Source organism: Schistocerca piceifrons, chromosome 9 (genome assembly GCF_021461385.2).
Source record: "Schistocerca piceifrons isolate TAMUIC-IGC-003096 chromosome 9, iqSchPice1.1, whole genome shotgun sequence".
NCBI lineage: Eukaryota > Metazoa > Arthropoda > Insecta > Orthoptera > Acrididae > Schistocerca > Schistocerca piceifrons.
Window position 1 is genome coordinate 171,943,222 of NC_060146.1, and position 16,876 is coordinate 171,960,097.

Sequence of the window (16,876 nt, forward strand, 5' to 3'; positions counted from 1 at the left end):
GATATTTCGACCTATAGATCGAACAGCTGAGAGAAGGTGGGAGGGGAAAAGGGGGAGGGGAGACTGCATCCCTGCCTTACACTATTTTTAATCCGAGCAATTCGTTCTTGGTCTTCCATTCTTATTGTTCTGTCTTAGTTCTTGTACCTACTCTATGTTACCATCTTTTCTGATCGCTAAAACATATTTTTCGTGAGCATTTCAAACAAACTGCGCCATCCTACATTGACGAACGCATTTTCCAGGTCGACAAATCCTATGAATATGTCTCGATTTTTCTTATGACTTGCTTGTTGTTACTGTATATCTTATGTAAAGTGCGAGTCGTTGCAAATATGTTTTTGTGGTGCCGGCTCCTAGTTACCGTTTCTTATCTTTCACTCCATCCCCAGAAAGGGATAGGAGGGCACATCTGCTCTGTGGTGCCTATTGTCTTCTGTTAAACTGGGGGGACGCATTTAGTATTTTCAATGGAGTTTTTCTATTGTCTTTCTATCTAATCTTTACTTACAGCTTCTTTTCTAGGCTGCATCGTAGATAGCCTACATGGAAATACGAACCTGCTTTAGTGTATCACTAATGTAAACAAAACGGGACACTTCAAAGTTTTTCAGTGAAAAAAGTGACAAAAGCGAATGCGAAAAATTGTTTCGTCGTATATGTGAAGGTTCTGAAACTAATAACGAATGAATAAATAAATAACATGTAACTTACACAGATAGTAGCTCTGAATGGACTCCAGCCAAACAATATTCTAGAATTATTAGTGCCGAAGTTATTACTCATTGATATTTTGCTGATGAATGGATCTCCTTTTTGTAAAAATTTACACATTTGTGATTAAATTGAATTCTGTTAATCAATACAGCTTTCAAAGTTGTACTGAAAAAGCGTTCTCGTCATTTGTCCACAACTCCTTCGATGGGGGCGTCATTTCCAGGTAAACGAAGAGGACATTCTAATATTCTAAGACAATTGGTAAAAGCTGTACTGTTGATTTTACAGTGAAAAATGATTTCCAGCCAACAGTTGCTAGGTGACTTTTTACCAGTTTCCATTTTTCTAATATTTTCGGTCATTAATTGAGTTGTTTTGCCGGCCGCTGGGGCCGAGTGGTTCTAGGCACTTCAGTCCGCAACCACTCGGCTGCTACGGTCGCAGGTTCGAATCCTACCTCGGGTATGGATGTGTGTGATGTCCTTACGTTAGTTAGGTTTAAGTAGTTCTAAGTTCTAGGGAACTGATGACCTCAGATGTTAAGTCCCATAGTGCTTAGAGCCATTTGAACTATTTGAGTTGTTTTTTTGGCACTCGTAGTGTACAATAGTTTACTGTATTTTATTGCTTCACAAATGCAGTACACAGTAAAAACACGAATGATTGCAATATATTGCTAGACAGAGCAGACGGACACAGTTCGATTGTCGTCCGCAACTGTACTCCCGAGCAAAGTCTCCACGCAGTTTCAGGCGGATGCGTATTGTAGACCCATATGCTCGTAAGCAGCGTTTTGCTTTGTCCGTTGTAAGTATCTTTAAATTTTACATCAAACTGATGCGAACAGGACATTTTTAACTATGGTTAACGGTGTTTTATGTCGATAAGTCATCTCCATAAAAAAGGGGGCAATTTGGCGTCCCGTTCTAACTTAGGAATAAAGACGGGGCAGAGAATCAAATAAAACTCACATCAAAAATTTAAGAAATCCCCTACAGAAAAAAACCTCTAAAAAGTAAAAAATGTGTGTTGTCCCTTTAACTTTCATGTAGGTAGTAATGTTTTGATCCTAGAGTCATCGCGTCGGGGGACCACTAAGTACATTTTAAAAAATAATGAGAAGTTAACACAGCAGCTATCCTTTCTAGAACAGCATACCTTCATTATTGCTGCATGTAGGCCTCTTCTATTTGGTGTCACCTCTTCCAGTCCAGCGCGTCCCACGTCCACACCTTAGAACAGCTAGTCAAATTTTTGTAAACCTTCGTCGGCAGTTTTGTCAAGGCCTCGTCGCTACTGTTGTGGACGCCGAGTTGCCACTGCTGTAATAGGAAGGACGAGTTTGTCAGTTCGTGAAACGGCTTCTGGTGCAGTACACCGCTAACACAATTTCTCCTTGCCACTATTACACAGCTATGCCCCAGGGTCAGGTAACAGGATAGGAGAACGGAGGTTCTACAACACTCCAACAAATTAGTAACAGAGTCATACAAATGAGTTAAAAAGGTTTACATATCCAGAATGAGATTTTCACTCTGCAGCGGAGTGTGCGCTGACATGAAACTTCCTGGCAGATTAAAACTGTTTGCCCGACCGAGACTCGAACTCGGGACCTTTGCCTTTCGCGGGCAAGTGCTCTACCAACTGAGCTACCGAAGCACGACTCACGCCCGGTACCCACAGCTTTGCTTCTGCCAGTACCTCGTCTCCTACCTTCCAAACTTTACAGAAGCTCTCCTGCGAACCTTGCAGAACTAGCACTCCTGATAGAAAGGATATTGCGGAGACTCCTTTCTTTCAGGAGTGCTAGTCCTGAAAGGTTCGCAGGAGAGCTTCTGTAAAGTTTGGAAGGTAGGAGACGAGGTACTGGCAGAAGTAAAGCTGTGGGTACCGGGCGTGAGTCGTGCTTCGGTAGCTCAGTTGGTAGAGCACTTGCCCGCGAAAGGCAAAGGTCCCGAGTTCGAGTCTCATTCCGCCGCCGGCGGCCGTGCTGTGCGGACGTGCGGAGCGGCTGTTGCAGTGTTTACATCGTCGCTGCGAGCAGCCGGCGCTGTGTGGTGAGTGCGCACTTTCTGCGTTAGTCATAGTCTACGATCACATTCTAGAATGACATAATGGAACAGACAACGCGACGCGATACTTTGAAGTTGATTTTCGATCCGAGCTACGCCCGACCGAAATCTTACGAAGTTGAGGCATTTATCGAAGAAACGTTTCAGATCAAAGTGGATGAATTGATTGGAATTCACCTGTCGATTGTCAGTCCAACTGTGTTCCTTAAGTTATCCAGTTCTGACAAGTGCGACCAAATTGTAGAAACATGTGGTGGGGTGGCAAAATTCAAACATTCAGACGGACACATAGGGCAGGTCACGGTTTCGCGTGCCGGAATGGGAATCAGAACGGTTCGAATCTTTGAGCTCCCCTTTGAAATAACGCCCGAGGAGATTAACAACAAACTGAGAGACTATGGCGCCATTATCAGCAATGTTGCCGAAAAATGGTCTAGCTTGCACAAGTATCCAGTATTAAATGGAGTCAGGCAAGTTAAGATTGACATGCTGAAACATATCCCATCGTATCTCTCGATTGGTGGATATCGAGCGATCATCATTTACGATGGCCAGCCGAGAACCTGCTCGGGTTGTGGTTCGACCCAACACGTCCGCGCGCAGTGTGTTCAACGGCGTGTGACGCAACTGCCGACTGGGGAGCGGAACCCGCCTAGTCAGATGGCCACGCTACCCGTGACGTACGCCGCCGCAATTCGCAGTGACGTCGCTCCAGATATATGTTTCGACAGGGCGGTAGTTGCTTATGCCGACGTTCCCGATGGTACCGTAGCCATGGATACTAGCAGCATAGAAGCTACAGGTCCAGCACACTCACAAGACGAGGACACTGACAGGTGTGCAGAACAAGACCAGGCTAAGACGGCAGAAGAAGGCATGTGCAAACCACTCGAAGAAGTCGGGCACCACAAAGAGGACACAGTTGCAACATCGGAGGATAATGACCCGCAGCCTACAACTGTTTCACCAAAGAAACGGAAGAAACGTCGAATAGCCCGTCAGGGAGCAGCAGAAATCGCGCCAATCTTGCGTGAAAAGGCGAAGCAGATAGGCCAAGAATTGGCGGAGACGACACCAGCAGCTCCTCTGGAAGATCGATCAACAAAAACGAAGACCCGACACGAGGACACTGAACCCGACCGTGGAATCCACATTCCAGGCGGTACAGCTAGTCCGAAGGACCCTCCACCTGTACCAAAAACGGACACGCGGGAAGTTACGTGCACGCGAGATTGGGCGGATGACATGGAGGAGCAAAACCATGATGCAGAGATGGCTGACATACCACAACGTTCAGGACGGACAGCACCCTCCCGTCGACAGGATGTGTCCACCCGGCAACAAACCACCATCAAAGACGCTCGTGCAGAAGTTGATGATGCCGACTTCTTCTAAGTAGAGCATGCATCCACTTCACCTGGCAAACAGTATCCCACCTGATACGGTATAGTCGACATGTCGTCCTTGCAGGCGTACAGAATTGCGACCTTGAATATAAATAAAATTAGCAGCACCCTCAATCTGAGAAATCTCCAAGATTTTCTGTACGCCGCTGATGTTGACATCTTAATGCTGCAAGAAGTAACGGCTATCCGTTTGGACGACATCACTGGCTACAACGCCGTCATCAATCCTGGCAATGACAATAGCCTCGGCACAGCGATTATGACTAAAGAGGGGATCCTACTTACAGATGTGACGAAACTGCCGAACAGTAGAGGTCTCGCTGTCACGATAAACAACACCAGGTTTATCAACATATATGCCCCGTCAGGAACCGGAAACAAGCGCCGCAGGGCCGAATTTTTCAAGGAGGACATCGCCCCCCTTTTCGCGGTGCGATTTGAACAAATAATATTTGCGGGTGACTTTAATTGCGTGCTGAGTCCCAAAGATCAGACGCCAAATTTTAACAAATCTCTGGAGCTGGAGAACATCGTCAGAGAATTCCATCTGTTAGATACTTGGGAACTAAAACATGGTGATCAGCTCGGTTTCACCTATATCACCAGCCATTCTGCCAGTCGTATCGACAGGATTTACGCAACGTCCAATTTAAGGCGACACGTTTTACGGTCCGAGCTATGGCCCACTATTTTCTCTGATCATATCGCGTACATATGTACGATAAATTTAGAGAAACAAGGAACTTACAGGGCGAGAGGTCAGTGGAAGCTAAACGTTGCTCATCTTTCGGATCCTGGATGTCACGCCGCCTTCCACACCACTTGGGCAGAATGTGAAAGGAAGTTCCACTTGTATGGTACGGCGCTAAATTGGTGGCTAAACTGCGCGAAGCCCGCAATAATAAAGACACTGAAAACTTACTCCCGTGAAAAAGTCGCCTGGCGGAAGCGGACATTAGAATTTTACTTCAGCTGTCTGAGAGACTTGTGCGTTCGGGATGCTACAATCATAACAAACTATGGGCAAATCAACAGAATAAAAGCAAAATTGCTCACCCTGCAGAGACACCATCTCGAAGGCTGTAAAATACGAACGCGTTTGCAGAACGGTACACGAGAAGAAACAACATCGATGTACCACATCCTCCAAGAGAACAAAAGACAAAACCGGAAAATTCTGACGGAACTCAAAACTTCAGACGGGAGACTCTTGACAGATCAAGCTGCAATACGAGACGAGATCCATCGACACTTTAGTGAGTTACTGGCCGATACACAGACAGATGAAACAGCACAGCAAGCTCTCACTGCTAGGACGACAGAGCGTCTCACTCCAGAAGAAGCTGATGTGCTCGCAGCAAGAATAACGGATGAAGACGTCGAAGACGCCATCTCGAGGAGTCCAAAGAATAAATCACCTGGACCAGATGGGCTACCCGCTGAATTTTATCAAACTTTTCGCGAAAAGATAATTGCTAAATTGACACTCGTCTGCAATGAAATACTAAATGCCGACACTGACCTTCCGAAGGAATTCTGTGAAGGAACAGTGGTCTTAGTCCCCAAAACACCAAGAGGCAAAACCGTGGAGAATCTTCGACCCATAACACTTCTCAATAGTGATTATAAAATCTTCGCCCGTATCATGATGCAAAGGTTCAATTCAGTTATTCGTACAGTGACAGGAGCTTACCAGACAAGTGTGGGAAAGGATAGAACGATATTTCAGACCTTATGCGACTACAGAGACATTATAGCGATATCGGAAGCCTGCAACATTCGCTGTGCCCTGATGTCGCTTGACTTTGAAAAAGCTTTTGATAAAGTTAATCATTCGTACCTGTTCCGGTGTATGACATCCATGCTCTTCCCACAGAAAATTATAGCCTCCGTGAAAAACATACTGACGAATAGCACCTCAAGAATCAGTGTCAACGGACAACTCAGTCACCCGATCAATATTCACAGTTCGGTAAGACAAGGTTGCCCCATGTCCATGACGCTTTTCGCGATTGCGCCTGAACCTCTCTTAGTATCCCTGACTCGGCAACTCCGTGGACTACATATACACGGACAGAAGATCATATGTCAAGCCTACGCGGACGATGTAGGGGTACTTGTGACAGACGAAAGCGATGTGGCAACGGTACTTGAAGTTGTGGCGACCTACGAACTGGCGTCAGGAGCTAAACTCAACCGCAATAAATCTGGTATTATGAATCTTGGTAGGGGCATAGAGATCAGAGCCGCTGGACGTATCAACACAGTAGAAAAACTAAAATGCCTTGGAATAGAATATACGAATAATATCCGCCGCACAGCCGCTCTCAATTACAGAAAATTACTTGTCACATTACGAGCAAGCATAAAACAACACAGCTTGCGTAATTTAAATGCAATACAAAAAGTGCAACTAGCCAATACCTATATAACCTCCAAAGTAAACTATGTTGCCCAAGTGCTTCCTCTGTCACGAACCATAGCACACCAAATGCAAGCAGCGCTTGGTTATTTTGTCAGCAGAGGTCAGATATTTAAGGTTTCCTATGATACCTTGACGCTATCGACACGCAATGGAGGGCTACATCTAACAGACATCTACCTTAAAGCGCAAGCGCTATACGTTAGCAAAACTTATAAACAGTGGCAACGATCACCGCGGACCTTAGTAGCTCATCTCTTACGTGAAATCACCCCAGTCAGCAGAGATCCACCAATCGATGTGCATCACATCTCCCACGAGCTGTACCACTATAAACACTTTCTTGTGGAATACAGTTATGTACGCCATAGTATACCGGAGAAGGACATATATCAGGTGAAGGAGGTTTACAACACTTTGGTGGGAGGAAAATTGCGCAATCGAATAGAAGACAAGTTTCGACATTATAACTGGAAAAACATATGGGAAAACATCTCTGACCCCCATCTACCATCCAATGTGCGATCGACGTGGTACCTCGCAGTCAATAGAAAAATCCCCACCAACTATAAACTGCACGCGATACGTCTGGCACACACACCAAACTGTCCCAGCTGCAACGTCGTCGACACCGAAGAACATCGTTTCGTCTGTGACGATGTGAAAGACGTGTGGAATCTCTTCAGGCAAAAACTAGCACATGTGCTCCGCACGTCACCTAACACCATTACACCGACACACGTCCTTCTGCCAGATGACGTGCCATATCCTAACACTAAAAGAAGGTCGGCCAACTGGCTCAAAGGACTGACCGTCCATTACATCTCAACGGCTATGACGAAGAGTGCAGCAGACTATTGGATGTACCTGATGACAGAACTTCAAAAGCTCGAACGACAACAGAAATACAAAGAAAATTACGCAAATTTCTTGAACCGAACTTTGTACTACCGACAGAGCTGAAGAACGATTAAACGATATTTTGTACAGTCTCAGGATTAATTTTTTTATTTTATTTTATTTTGTTAATGACATTCTCTATTAAGTTTCTCATTCCTTTTGCGCCAACAAGAAGGCTATTTCGTTTACCCTTTGCCCTCGTGTAGCAGCACTAATAGGTTGCTGACGCAAACCGAAGACGCCAGCGGGCGGAAGTACACCTGGCTCTCCTATAAAAATCGCTCCCGCACAGTGATGGAAGAATGTAGCGGACCTATTTTCTTTCCACAACTCCAAAAGAAGGGATTTTGTTCACTTGTACACATTTACTTCGTTGGTCAACTATCTCTTATGGAACAAACATAGCACAGAAGCTAGCCGAAGAAGGCACAAATGGCGAGCGGAAGGACGGGCTGTAGGGGAGGAAGGAGGCCCGAAAAAAAAAAAAAAAAAAGTTGGTAGAGCACTTGTCCGCGAAAGGCAAAGGTCCCGATTTCGAGTCTCGGTCGGGCACACAGTTTTAATCTGCCAGGAAGTTTCAGGTTTACATATCTTTGTGACTTGATGGATAATGAAGTCTGCAACACTGCAGGTAATATGACACAAAAAAGTCCCTCAATGGCTAAGTGCAAATAATCGTAGCTAAAATTCGCAATATATAATGAGATTTTCACTCTGCAGCGGAGTGTGCGCTGATATTAAACTTCCTGGAAGATTAAAACTGTGTGCCGAACCGATACTCGAAATCGGGACATTTGCGTTTCGCGGGCAAGCGCTCTACCATCTGAACTACCCACGCACGACTCACGAACCGTCCCCAGAGCAAAGGTCCCGAGTTCGAGTGTCGGTCCGGCACACAGTTTTAATCTGCGAGGAAGTTTCATACCATCGCACACTCCGCTGCAGAGTCAAAATCTCATTCTGGAAACATCCCCCAGGCTGTGGCTAAGCCATGTCTCCGCAATATCCTTTCTTCCAGGAGTGCTAGTTCTGCAAGGTTCGCAGGAGAGCTTCTGTGAAGTTTGGACTGTAGGAGACGAGGTAATGGCAGAGGTAAAGCTGTGGGGACGGGTCGTGTGTCGTGCATGGGTGGCTCAGATGGTAGACCACTTGCCCACGAAAGGCAAAGGTCCCGAGTTCGAGTCTCGGTACGGCACATACTTTTAATCTGCGAGGAAGTTTCACAATACATAGCAAATGAAATTTACAACCGTCTGTTTACTTCTAGGAGTTCAGTAAACGAAGTTAACTGTCTAAGTAAGCCCCGGACGACGATATATAACCAAGTGCGCGAGAACTGTTCTTTTATCTTCCGAGTCGGCTTCTGGCCGTTGTCGTCCGGTCATTGGCGGATTGTACTCGGCCGGCAACTGGCCGAGGTGAAGAAGATATCTTCATCCTCAGCTCCGCCCGTGGCGCTAGTGGGACTGGCGCAAGTGTCGAGGATCTATGGCAGTGGCACCAGCTCGTATCTTTGCCCCTGTGGTGGTTTTTCCCTAACCGTGTCTTGTTCGGCCGACGCAGCATACGTTGTAATTGAAATGAAATGAAGTCTCGTGCTTCTTTACATAGCGTAGGGGAACGATGCGGGAGACCCGCACCGCTTTACTAGGCAAGGTCCTGATGGAGGTGGTTTGCCATTGCCTTCCTCCGACCGTGAGGGGGATGAATGGTGATGATGAAGACGACACAACAACACCCAGCCATCTCGAGACAGGAAAAATCCCTGACCCCTCCGGAAATCGAACCCGGGACCCCGTGCTCGGGAAGCGAGAACGCTACCGCGAGACCACGAGCAGAATCACTTACCACATAAAATATGAAAACCAGTCCGTCTTTAATTAGCCTAATATTGTTAAAGAATAGGGTTACCTATTTATTTTATTTCACATTTTTACATAATTACATAAGAACTTAGTATCATGCATTAATCTGTCTTACGAGGCGTCTGTCCTGCAGCGTTTTATTGACAGCATATCACCTCACGTTTCATTAAACGGCGAAGGAGCAGTCGGCTCAGGACAGGCGTCATTGACGGTTGTGTCTAAATTGAGAATTTCTCGGAGTGAATTAATTAAGACTTAGACTCAATGATTAGATATTGCTGTTTTGATATTGACCTAAGTTGCCTCGGTAACTGACTTGTATTTAAATTTCGTAGCTTATCATACTTTGATGCAGTCTACTTTTATTTCATTTACTTATCGGTCTCCCTTACGTATAATAGCCTTAAAGACGCAATACATAATGCATTTTTACCTTTTAGAGATTTTTATCTGTGTTTTCTTCTAAATTTTTTATTTTAAGTTTTATCTCATACTTTTTAAACTTCATATTTTACAAATAGATGCGGTACGATGGACAGTCTATCCCCATCTCCAACCAAATACATTCCGGAACGAAATACGTATTTGTGACGCGAGATGTTTCAGATTTGTGATTTACATGTTTCTTTTTTTAGTTCACAGGGTGATTTTTTCCGCCGTGTACAAACTCTAGGGATTGATCGATGGGAGGATACGGAACAAAAAACGTCTCACGAACTTATGCCCGGAAAGGCATGGTTTCCCTCGCTAGAGGCCATTTATTCAACACTGATTGATACAAACACTGCGGTCTAATACGCGCTGTATCACGCAGTCACAGTTACAGTATGCATGGCTCCTCATGCGTCATGCCGTAGCGCTCTTTCCTGCTATAATAAACGGTAATCTTGTGTCGGATTCACTTCTCTTACTGACTCGCCTTGTAGTAGAGGACGTACACAATAGTTATGTATTCGAACCGAGAGCTTGCCGACATGATGTTTACGTACGGAAAGGCAAATGGCAACGGACGGCGGGCGGCAAGGTTGTATGAGGAGACCTACCTCCGCCGACAACACACACAGCATTCAGTGTCTGCAACAGTGTTTCGCCGTTTCTGTGAGACAGGATCGTTTCAGGAAGCAGGAAATCATGAAGTACGTACCCGAAATGTTGGGTTGGGTTGTTTTGGGGGAAGAGACCAAACAGCGAGGTCATCGGTCTCATTGGAATAGGGAAGGATGGGGAAGGAAGTCGGCCGTGCCCTTTCAAAGGAACCATCCCAGCATTTGCCTGGAACGATTTAGGGAAATCACGGAAAACCTAAATCAGGATGGCCGAACTCGGGATTGAACCGAAATGTTTGGACACCAGGCTTGGACGAAAATGTGATTAATAGTGTGGAAGGCGACCAAGAAAATCTGAAAAGGGAAATGCAAAGGCTCAATCTAGATATAGTAGGGTTCAGTGAAGTGAAGTGGAAGGAAGACAAGGATTTCTGGTCAGATGAGTATCGGGTAATATCAACAGCAGCAGAAAATGGTATAACAGGTGTAGGATTCGTTATGCATAGGGCAGGAATGGACATCTCTAAAAAGGGCCATCACAAAAGTTGCGAAGGAAAACATAGGTTCAAAGAAGGTAGCTGCAAAGAAACCATGGGTAACAGAAGAAATTCTTCAGTTGATTGATGAAAGGAGGAAGTACAAACATGTTCCGGGAAAATCAGGAATACAGAAATACAGGTCGCTGAGGAATGAAATAAATAGGAAGTGCAGGGAAGCTGAGACGAAATGGCTGCAGGAAAAATGTGAAGACATCGAAAAAGATATGATTATCGGAAGGACAGACTCAGCATACAGGAAAGTCAAAACAACCTTTGGTGACATTAAAAGCAACGGTGGTAACATTAAGAGCGCAACGGGAATTCCACTGTTAAATGCAGAGGAGAGAGCAGATAGGTGGAAAGAATACATTGCAAGCCTCTATGAGGGTGAAGATTTGTCTGATGTGATAGAAGAAGAAACAGGAGTCGATTTAGGAAAAGTAAGGGACGAGAGAGGCAATTCTGACGTTACGCCTAATAATGGAAGCAAGGCTAACGAAAAATCAAGACACTTTCATAGGATTTGTCGACCTGGAAAAAGCGTTCGACAATATAAAATGGTGCAAGCTGTTCGAGATTCTGAAAAAAGTAGGGGTAAGGTATAGGGAGAGACGGGTCATATGCAATATGTACAACAACCAAGAGGGAATAAAAAGAGTGGACGATCAAGAACGAAGTGCTCGTATTAAGAAAGGTGTAAGACAAGGCTGTAGCCTTTCGCCCCTACTCTTCAATCTGTACATCGAGAAAGCAATGATGGAAATAAAAGAAAGGTTCAGGAGTGGAATTAAAATACAAGGTGAAAGGATATCAATGATAGGATTCGCTGATGACATTGCTATCCTGAGTGAAAGTGAAGAAGAATTAAATGATCTGCTGAACGGAATGAACAGTCTAATGAGTCCACAGTATGGTTTGAGAGTAAATCGGAGAAAGAAGAAGGTAATGAGAAGTAGTAGAAATGAGAACAGCGAGAAACTTAACATCAGGATTGATGGTCATGAAGTCAATGAAGGTAAGGAATTCTGCTACCTAGGCAGTAAAATAACCAATGACGGACGGAGCAAGGAGGACATCAAAAGCAGACTCGCTATGGCAAAAAAGGCATTTCTGGCCAAGAGAAGTCTGCTAATATCAAATACCGGCCTTAATTTGAGGAAGAAATTTCTGAGGATGTACGTCTGGAGTACAGCATTGTATGGTAGTGAAACATGGACTGTGGGAAAACCGGAACAGAAGAGAATCGAAGCATTTGAGACGTGGTGCTATAGACGAATGTTGAAAATTAGGTGGACTGATAAGGTAAGGAATGAGGAGGTTCTACGCAGAATCGGAGAGGAAAGGAATATGTGGAAAACACTGATAAGGAGAAGAGACGGGATGATAGGACTTTCGCTAAGACATGAGGCATTGACTTCCATGGTACTAGAGGGAGCTGTAGAGGACAAAAACTGTAGAGGAAGACAGAGATTGGAATACGTCAAGCAAATAATGGAGGACGTAGGTTGCAAGTGCTACTCTAAGATGAAGAGGTTAGCACAGGGAAGGAATTCGTGGCGGGCCGCATCAAACCAGCCAGTAGACTGATGACTAAAAAAAAAAAAAGGCGACCACCGTGTCAGTACTAGCCAGTTGGCCCTCCAGTACAGGGTAAGCCAGACGACCGTGTGGAACATTCTCCAGACAATTGTTTCTACCCTTTGTCACTGCGCGCGCAGGGCTTACTACCGACAGACTTTGCACATAGGGAGCAGTTTCGTCTCTGGTTTTTTCACCAGGCAACCACGACTCTGTGATTTGGGTCATCCATCCTGTCAACAGATGAGGCCACCTTTATCGCGGAGTAGTATCTTCAACCTTGTAACCTCCCCACAAAAAAAATTGTAACTAAATAATTATTATGGATAGCGATTCTAATTTTAGTGTAACCTCAGAACAAAATTGGTTCCCATTTATAACCTCCCTACAGAAATTCATTCACATTTCACCTCCACACAAAATTTGTTTCCTATTTAATGTCAGCTCGAAACAGAAAAATTCCTAAACCTCGTAATAAAAAATAAATTCAGTAACCTGGTAGAATTTGGACGACAGCAGCGCCGCGTCATGGCCCTGTAAGATCATTCTGAATAAAAAGGAAAAATTCTTACCTCAATAAAAACGGCGAATATATCTGCTCTTATACAAAATTTTTCCGGGACAGCCGATAGATTTGTCATTTATGAAAGGAAGCAACTGATTTTCCTTTTGAAACAATAGGAATGATCATGGCTTGAAGAAATTAGTAAATTCTTTAAATTGAAATGAATGTTTGTTAGAAATTAATTTATATCACGAAGATGATTATTAGGACATTTTTAAAAGATTTACATGGGACTTCACATAACATTACTAGATATGCGCGAGGCTGCTTTTTACCTTATACAATAATACTCAGGCTCCGGCATCGCTGCACCGCGACCGGCCCAGCCAACACGATACACCAGGCAGGAGTGACGAGCACAGACAGGCGACTGCCCGCTAGCAACAACTTACTGCTACTACTACACAGTTCGTACTGCAGTCAACACTGCTCTTTGGTCTCAGATTCTCTTATAGCTTACATATCGCAGGCAGCACATACCTCTTACATAACCCTCCACTGGGGGGGCAAAAATTTGGCAGCGATGGTGAGTCAATTGGACTTGCCATGAGCAACAAATTTTTCTAAAATCTACTTAATTAACTAAGTTGACAGTCACAGAGTATATACATATATATAAGTACAGAACATAAAATGAAATAGAGTGCACATGCACTGAGTACAGAACATATCAAGAAATCACAAAATATATATGCAATGAGTACAAATCATATTAACAAATGACATAAAGTGCATACACACTGTAGTACAGAACATATCAAGCAATGACAAAATGTATACGCAATGAGTACAAAACATATTAACAAATGACATAAAGTTCATACGCACTGTAGTATTTTTTTTTACCATTTTACTAGAACTAGGATAGGAAAGGGAAGGATTGCATCATGGTTGTAGCACATTAGGTTGCACGTAGCTGCACTGAAAGTCCATATCTTTCTACAGAAGCACAACACCAAGTGAGGCAATCTGAAGTTCTCTTCCCTGAAGTATTAATCAGTGTAGCCAAGACACTGAAATGTCGTATTAATTTTCCATGTTATCATTTTGGTAGTACATTAGGTACACCAAACAGTGGAACCATAGTAACATCTCCATTGTTCAAGGTGGTGGGCACCATGATGTGTCAACACCACACTCATTCACCAACGTAGAATTAGTGCAGAAACCAAATATAGTGCTCCATGATCATAAGGATAGGCAGGACAAACGTATATTTCAGTAATTTCCGGTAATTAGGTCAGAAGGTGAAGGACATTAAGTCTCATGCTATTCATCATTGAGAATTACACTAGTCTATCAACCGATTTGACTAATTGTTGGCACTCATCGCCTAGTTACTGAACACTTCTGTACTATGTATGAAGTATTACAGAATAATGTTCATAAATCATCTGATTACAGTGAACATTGGCACTCATTGGCCAGTTACAAACCATTTTTATGCATTATTTAAAAGTGATCATTCAAAGCAAGAGTTAATTAATGGCATACCATTTACATAATTCATCTAGTTATAGTAATCATTGGCACTCATTGGCCAGTTACAAACCATCAGAAGTCATCATTCAAAACAGGAGCTAACGAGTGTAGCATCAAGCTACTGGTATTCATATATAATAGCATGTAGGTGACATAATACAAATTTAAAATATAAGAAACAGTGGCATTCATTGGCCAGTTACTAAACGTATAGCAAGTATTGAATATTACAAAATATTTTTCTTCATTCAAGTGACATATGACATATTTAAAATAATTATTGGCACTCATTGGCCAGTTACTAAACATATAGCAAGTATTGAATATTACAAAACATTTTTCATCATTCAAGTGACATATGACATATTTAAAATAATTATTGGCATTCTTTGGCCAGTGACAAACCATCAGAAGTCATCATTCAAAATGAGAGTTAATTATTGGCATAGCATTTATAGAGTATAACAAAAATATTGTTTACAGAAATTATTGGCGTAGCATGTATGCATTATTACAAAATATCATTCGCTATTACTTAGAACTCATCATTCAAGTGACATAGGACATATTGAAAATGTAACATACTGTAACTATTACTCAAGGTCTGTGGTTAGAAAACATCATTCAGTATTTCTCAGAACTCTATTAAACTGGTAGCATTATTTGGGACTGGTAGTACATTTTTTTTTTTTTGTGCTTGCAGTGCATTGCGTTGGGATCGGTAATTAATTGCTGGGGCACGAAAATATTTGCTTTTGACTTATTGCTACAAATGAGGATAGGTAACGTTATTCGTCATGAGTCAGCTGTAGCAAGGTTATGAAACAAGTAGAGTATATGTGATCACATTCATGAATGACACACACAAATGGGTAAAAAAAATGCAAGTACTAGAACAGGTTTAATGACTAACTGCTTATAGCACATTAATTTCATGAATAGCTTCTCATAGAAAAAATACAAAATGGATTATTAAGCTGAAAGAAGAAACGCATATTATGCTGAAAAGTAGTGAACTTCGAATTAACAGGTAATGAGATGTGTACTCAATATGTATGTACTCTAGCTGACCTTCCCAAAACATTCAATCATTATACCATGCGACATAAGACATACTGTCAAAACAAACTGCAACAAATACTTAAGTAACTACATAGCATTTCTTAACTAACAGTAAATATGTAAACTTCATCATTATTCTCATCTGCAAAGAAAAACATCATTATTCATATTACCATAACTTCATTACTATCATCACCTGCAAAGAAAAACTTCATTATTCATATTAGCATATTCATTCATTATCATCTGCAAAAAGACACTTCATTATTCATTATTCATATTACCATTTACTTCATATAGCTATTCATAGTATAGAGTTTCTTATTTCTAGCATATTTCATCACTAAAACTAAGATGTGTAGTTCTGTCTGACAGCCTGCATCAATCGCCTCGTATTCTGAAAGAAAAAATTAGTTAAGACTGCTATCATACGATGAGTATAGTATATTCTTGTTAATGCTTGTTAATTCTGATCCATTTACTCTTCATGACGAGGTATTGCATCTTCTTTCGTTCATTCTGAAGGTGAAATTCCCATTTCATAGTAATCCACTGTGGTTTTTTTAATTTATTTCTTTTACACGTTATTGCTTTCTTATACAATAATACTCAGGCTCCGGCATCGCTGCACCGCGACCGGCCCAGCCAACATGATACACCGCAGACAGGCGACTGCTCGCTACTAACAACTTAGTGCTACTGCTACACAGTTCATACTGCAGTCAACACTGCTCTTTGGTCTCAGATTCTCTTATAGCTTACATATCGCAGGCAGCACATACCTCTTACAACCTTCATAACAGTCATCTCTGGGATAGTATGCAGAACTCCCATGGTATGGTGACAGCGAAATGTCAGCTTCGGTGCAGCCGGAATGTGTGGTCCGAGATAATGGGATACCGTCTTTTGGGACCAGTCTTCCTTCCACGTCGCCTAACAGGCGGGAACCATCGACGCTTCTTGTGGGTGCCTTTGCCTCTCCTGCTGGAAGAAGTGCCATTGATGATTCGAAGGGTTATGTGGCTGCTACGTGATGCTGCTCCAGGCCACTTCGCCGTTAACGTCCGGACGCACCTCAATCGTGTCTTCCCTGGTCGAAAGGTTGGACGAGGGGGTCCATTTGCATAGCCTGCTCGTTCACCGGATCTCAAGCCGTGCCATTTCTGGTTATGGGGCCACCTCGAAAGTATCGCGCAAGCAGAGCCCATTCCAGATGTGGAGA

The 16,876-nt window shown here is 43.1% G+C and overlaps 1 non-coding gene across 1 annotated transcript; it reads right to left on the reverse strand.

Moving 5' to 3' along the window:
- Positions 1-2,302: 2,302 nt before the first annotated feature.
- Trnas-cga lies at positions 2,303-2,377 on the reverse strand. Its single transcript has one exon. It is a non-coding gene; the product is annotated as a tRNA-Ser (tRNA).
- Between the last annotated feature and the right edge of the window lie 14,499 nt (positions 2,378-16,876).